General features: G+C 40.0%; 1 non-coding gene across 1 annotated transcript; it reads left to right on the forward strand.

The window, feature by feature from the left end:
* The first annotated feature begins 1,770 nt into the window (after positions 1 to 1,770).
* Positions 1,771 to 1,876, forward strand: LOC122737676. Its single transcript, XR_006354482.1, has one exon. It is a non-coding gene; the product is annotated as a U6 spliceosomal RNA (small nuclear RNA).
* Positions 1,877 to 5,967: the final 4,091 nt, after the last annotated feature.

A 5,967-nucleotide genomic window follows, 5' to 3' on the forward strand; every position in this document is an offset into this window, starting at 1 on the left:
TCTTTAATGTCTTATAATCATCCTTCATTTGTCCTGTTCTAGATTTCCACAAATTAGTTTCTCTTAAAATTGGATCCTACTCATGTGGCATCTTAGATTTGTCTCAGTTTCCTTTCTCTGGAAATCTGGGTTGCGAGGAAAATGCCAATAAGTGCCTTACAGCATAGGCAATAGTAAGAGGAGGTTAAGATGACATGTAAGTAACATATCATACAGAAGGTGCCATGATGCTGAAAGGCCACTTGGGGATTGGGTTGAAGGAACCAAAAATGTTGAGCCCAGAGAAGAGAAAACTTGATGGGGAGGAAGAGGTGATATGTTTTTGGTCACTGTAATATAATGTTGCTCTTTTCAATTCAATTTCAATTCAATTCAAGTAAAATCTTTGATGTATCCTAATTGAGAACTGGGTCTGCTTATCAAGGCAACTTTTTGAGGACGGTTGTAGGGGAGGTGTAGGATGAATGCATTCATGATTTCTTCTTTGGTGTAGGGACACTCCATGTGTGCCTGTGAAACTCCCTCTACCAATGCAATGAGGAAATTCCACTTATGAAACTGTTTTGCAATTTTAATCATAGAAAGTTCCTTGGGAGCATTAAAAAGTTAAGTAACTCCCCCAGAGTCATACGGTAAGAGTTTTGAAGCTAGATCATCTTGATTAGAGACTGGTCCTTTATGCTGCCTCTCCAAGGCAATTTAGTCAATGTAATATTAATGCACTAATTTAAAGCCTTTATCGTGTTAACATATTTATATTTTTCTCCAAATTGACTTATGAGAAATGGTAGAAATAGTCTGAATTTTAACAAGATTATTTCTACCAGTGATCTAAAACACATTTTCCTCGATGTCTCATCAAGGAAGGGCTGGTGGAAACAACAGGCTAGCCAGAGACATAAACAGTGTAGTGGTTACACTGGCTAAACGTCAACACAGAATAGTTATTTAGAGGTGTGAAAGATATAAAGAAATCAGGATGCAATTGGGTGCTTTATTTACGGGTAGGAGGTGAAAGGTACAGTGTGCTTGCATAAGAAATTTTTGAAGATCACATGGAAGAAGAAGACATAATTTTTCTTGACATGCTAACATTTCACTAAGAACATATATTTAGTAACATTTGCCTCTCTGCACATTGAACAGCTGCTCAGCTCCAACAAACTCTCTTTCTCTTGGACAGGGAAATGGAACTACACAACATATTAACTTCCATTAGATTTCCATTCCAGAGATGGGTTCAACATCCAAGACATCCCATTAATCCACAATAGGTAATGGGACTGGATCAGCAGCTACTCTTTGGATGAAAGAGTCAGTGGGCCAATGAAGGAGACCAACTAATTAGAGCTGGAAAACAATGTGTTTTTTTTTTCTATAAGATGGAAGTGATGTCCTCTTAGCATAAGAACGATGCCATATTTAGTGTTTGAATTTTTAAAAAAAGAAAGAAAAAGAAACCAAAAAAATAGAATAGGCTAAGCCAAGTTTAAGCAAAGTCTATCAAGTGCAAGTGTAACCAAGAGGCTTTCTGAAGGTGAATGCAAAGATGGGTACCTCTCTGGTAATCCTAACAGAGTTATTAACACTTTTGGTCTGTGTCCTCACTTTCTTTTATTCATTTTTGACTGAGATGAGAGTTGGGAGTAGAAAGTGGAATCATGAGAAGAGGTGAGGAAAGATGGTTGGTGAATATGTTGGATATAGGATATAAGGAATATCTGAAGGATCAGTTACCAAGATTATTGTATCTTATGTTTTGTATTTCATGCTTGCTTCAGCAACACATATGCTAAAATTGGAATGATACAGAGAAGACTAGAATAACCCCTATGCAAGGATTGACACGCAAATTCATGAAGCATATCTCATGTATACATTTAATAATGTATTTCATGTCTATTCTAATTCATTCCATTCATATAGCTACCACCTTACTTTATCATCTCTTACCTGAACTATTGAAATGGCCTTTTATTTGGCTTCTCTATATCCAGTCTTTTCACTCTCTCCTCTGCCAATCCATCTTCCATGCAAATGGATATTCCAAAAACACAAGTCTTACCTGCTCAAATAGCTTAAGGAGATCCCTATTGCCTCTAGGATAAAATGCAAGTCCCGCTGTGCAATAGTAATAATATCTAGCATTTATGTAGTGCTCACCATGTGCCAGGAACTGTGCTAAGGGCCTTATGAATATATCATTTAGATCCTCACAAAAACCTTCGGTGGTAGATTTTACATTTTAGAGTTGAGGAAACCAAGACAATAGATGGTTCAATGACATGTCCAAGGTCACACAGCATAGTAGTATCAGAAGTCACATTTTGAACTCCAGTCCATTGTTCTTGTCACAGGGCCACCCAACTACCTCACTTTGGCATCTAAAGCTCTTTACGGCCTGCCTTCAACCCATTTTTTTTTTTGGTGGGACAAATGAGGGTTAAGTGACTTCCCAAGGTCACACAGCTAAGTGTCAAGTGTCTAAGGCTGGATTTGAACTCAGGTCCTCCTAAATCCAAGGCCAGTGCTTTGTCCAATTGTACCACCTAGCTGCCCCCAACCTATTTTTTTGTTTTTGTTTTGTTTTGCAGGGCAATGGGGGTATAATGATTGGAATGACGCCACCTGCTGGAGACTTACTGTAGAAGAGTTCCGCCCATGAAGCAAAGGTCTTTGAGGGCAAGACCAGGAGTCTTTTCTTTGGCGTCAGGAAGTGACGCGGGCTAGTGGGAGGAGAAGGAAGAGACTGGCGCTCGTACCTCAGGCTCTTTCCTTTGGACTCTGGTGGAGAGCGGAGCTAGAAATGTGCTCTCCCCTTTAATAGATAGGAATCTAGGCCTTTCTCTCTCTTTACCAAATTCTTATTCTCCTTAATAAATGCTTAAAAGTCTAACTCTTGCTAAAGCTTATAATTTATTGGCGACCACTCATTAGATATTTTAGACAGTTAGCTAGAATTTTAGCCCTTAAACAGGGGTTAAAGTGACTTGCTCAGGGTCACACAGCTAGTAAGTGTCAAGTGTCTGAGGCCGAATTTGAACTCAGGTACTCCTGAATCCAGGTGCCGGTGCTTTATTCCACTGTGCTAACTAGCCGCCCCCCCCCCCCAACCTATTTTTTAAAAATGATTTTATATTACTTCCCCTTATACATCCAATGTGTTAGTCACACCAATCTATCTTCCTGGTTTGAAACCATGCCTTCCATTGCTGTGCTTTAGCATAGGCCAACCCTCATCCCCCTCCCACTATGCCTATGTTTGGAATCCCTAGCTCCATAAAGACTTTCTCTCAAGATCAACCTCCCTCAAGAAGCTTCCCTGATTCCTCCAATTGTTTGTGCCCTCCTGCCCCAAATTACTTTGCATTTACCACACATATATTTTGTGTTGACTTATCTGTGTACGTGTTGTTTCCTCCACCAAATAAAATATAAGTTCTTTGAACTAATTAATTTTAGGGGGATGACTGAAGAAACTAAAGATAGAATCATAGTAAAATCATAGATTTAGAGCGAGAGAGAGAGAGAGAGAGAGAGAGAGAGAGAGAGAGAGAGAAGAATCTTTTTTTTTTTTTTGGTGGGGCAATTGGGGTTAAGTGACTTGGCCAGGGTCACATAGCTAGTAAGTGTTAAGTGTCCTGAGGCTGGATTTGAACTCAGGTACTCCTGAATCCAGGACCAGTGCTCTATCCACTGCTCCCATCTAGCTGCCCCTGAGAAGAATCTTTCAACTTTGTCACCATCCCAGTGTCCCACCAAGTTTACAACTTCCTCTGTGGGACAAAAATATCCAAAAATACCTACACATATTCAAAAAAAATACATGAAAGGTGTTTTCCCCAACAGCATGATAAAAAATTAGTCTTTCTCCCTCCTAATGCCAATCCCAACTGCTTCTCCCAGTTATCCAGGTCAGAAGTGGCCTATAAAATATACCCTTTCCAAGCAGCAGATGGAAGATGGAAGGAGCAAGACCTGCTGAAATGTCAGTCTAAATAACTCAGTCATCCCTTAATAGCTCTATGAGACAAAGTTGCTGAATAAATACAGATCAGTGGAAACCAACTCATTTTACCTTTAAGGACTATGGAAGGAGGGGATGCCATCTTATTAAGTAAAACTCTAAGTAAGATTGAGCCAAGAGGGGTCAACATCTGGTTATTAAAGGGGCTCAAACCAAGCAGGGAGATTTTAGAGAAAATTCTCCAGGACCACTCCATTCCTCTGTATGGGACATAGCCAAGTAGCCAGTTAAGGCCTACACCAGTGACTCCCATTTGCTTGGAACTAGCCTGTTCAGTTCAGTAGAAATGTGCTACTGGGTACATTTTCCTACTGGGTACTCCCATTGGTATATGACTTACTAAGCCATGAAAACAGGTTTGGGTGGTCTCTTCCTAATCCTCAAAAGGATTAGCGGTCACCTCATCAATCCACCATATAATTTACTGCAATTGGCAGTTCCTGTTGTGAGGAATCCCAAGACCAGACAAGCCAAGAGGGGTTACAGGTCAGAGCAGAGTGAAGTGGAATAGCTGCTCAAGAAGGGTGGGGAGAAGGAAGCTTGCAGCAAGGCCAAGCCAAACCTGTAAGGTGCCTGGAGCAACCTCCAGCTGTGAGTTCCCCTTAGGAACAGGTTGCCACATGTTTTAAAGAACAAGAAAGGCACCAAGTTTCTCTAGTCAAACATGTCTGAAGACTCTGTACATTTCCCTTGTCCTGAGGAATCATTTAGCCCTCAGAAGTGTTGGCCATGTTTGGGTGTCCCTTACGGCCACAGAAGTAAAGAGATCGGGGAGAGGAGTAGTTGATCATAACCACAGATATCTTCTGCTTAAGGCCTGATCTTTCAAGGCTTATTGATGGCCAAAATACTCAATCAACATAGCATTTAGAGCTGACCTAAGAGATCATCTCATCCTAGCCTTTATTTCAAAGATGAAGAAAAGACTGGACTCCAGGAGAAGTGAACATGAATTGTCCAAGAGTAACACATACAGGGAGTGGCAGAGCTGTGGTCCTAATTCAGGTCAATCAAACAATCAGCTAACCTCTATAAGCATCTCTGATGGGCTGATGAGCATTTTTCTAGGCACTGGGAATACAAATACAAATGTGAGACAGTCCCTACCCTCACAGAGGGTACAGTCTAACTGGGAGAAACACTATCTTCTTAGATAAGTAAATATAAATGTATACAAAGTCAAATCAAGCACGCTTTTTCAATATAGCACACAGGCATTAAAAAATGTTTAATCTTGGGGTGGCTAGGTGGCACAGTGGATAAAGCACCGGCCCTGGATTCAGTTCTTGAGTTCAAATCCGGCCTCAGACACTTGACATTTACTAGCTGTGTACCCCTGGCAAGTCACTTAATCCCCATTGCCCTGCAAAAAAAAAAAAAGTTAATCATTCACAAGTTCATGGATTTAAAGATAGAAGAAACATGTATGGCTTATGTATGTTATGTGTAGATGCATACATATATGTATATGGTAGCTAGGTGGTATAGAATGTTGGAGCTGGAGTCAAAAAGACCCGAGTTTGAATCTTGCCTCAGATTCTTACTAGCAGTGTGACCCTGGCTAAGTCACTTAACCTCTCCCAGCCTTAGTATAAGTTTAAATAACATGGGGATGATAATAGGACTTACTTTACAAGTGTTCTGAAGATCAAATGAGGAAACATTTAAAGTGTTTTACAAACCTTAAAATGCTCTACAAATTCTAGTTATTATTGTTATTATGTTGATATATATTCATATACATATACATAAAATATGCTTCCTCTCTCTTAGCAAGACAGATGGGGAACTACCAGACAGGAAAACTGTAACACATCATTATCCATAGATTCTGTATTAGATGTTTTTACTTAATTAGGGTTTTTTGTTTGTTTGTTTGTTTGTTTTGTCGCAAGGAAGGATCCAGTCTGGAGCTAGAGATAGAAAATAGCTATTTTTAA

The sequence above is a fragment of the Dromiciops gliroides genome, chromosome 1 (genome assembly GCF_019393635.1).
Source record: "Dromiciops gliroides isolate mDroGli1 chromosome 1, mDroGli1.pri, whole genome shotgun sequence".
Classification (NCBI taxonomy): Eukaryota; Metazoa; Chordata; class Mammalia; order Microbiotheria; family Microbiotheriidae; genus Dromiciops; species Dromiciops gliroides.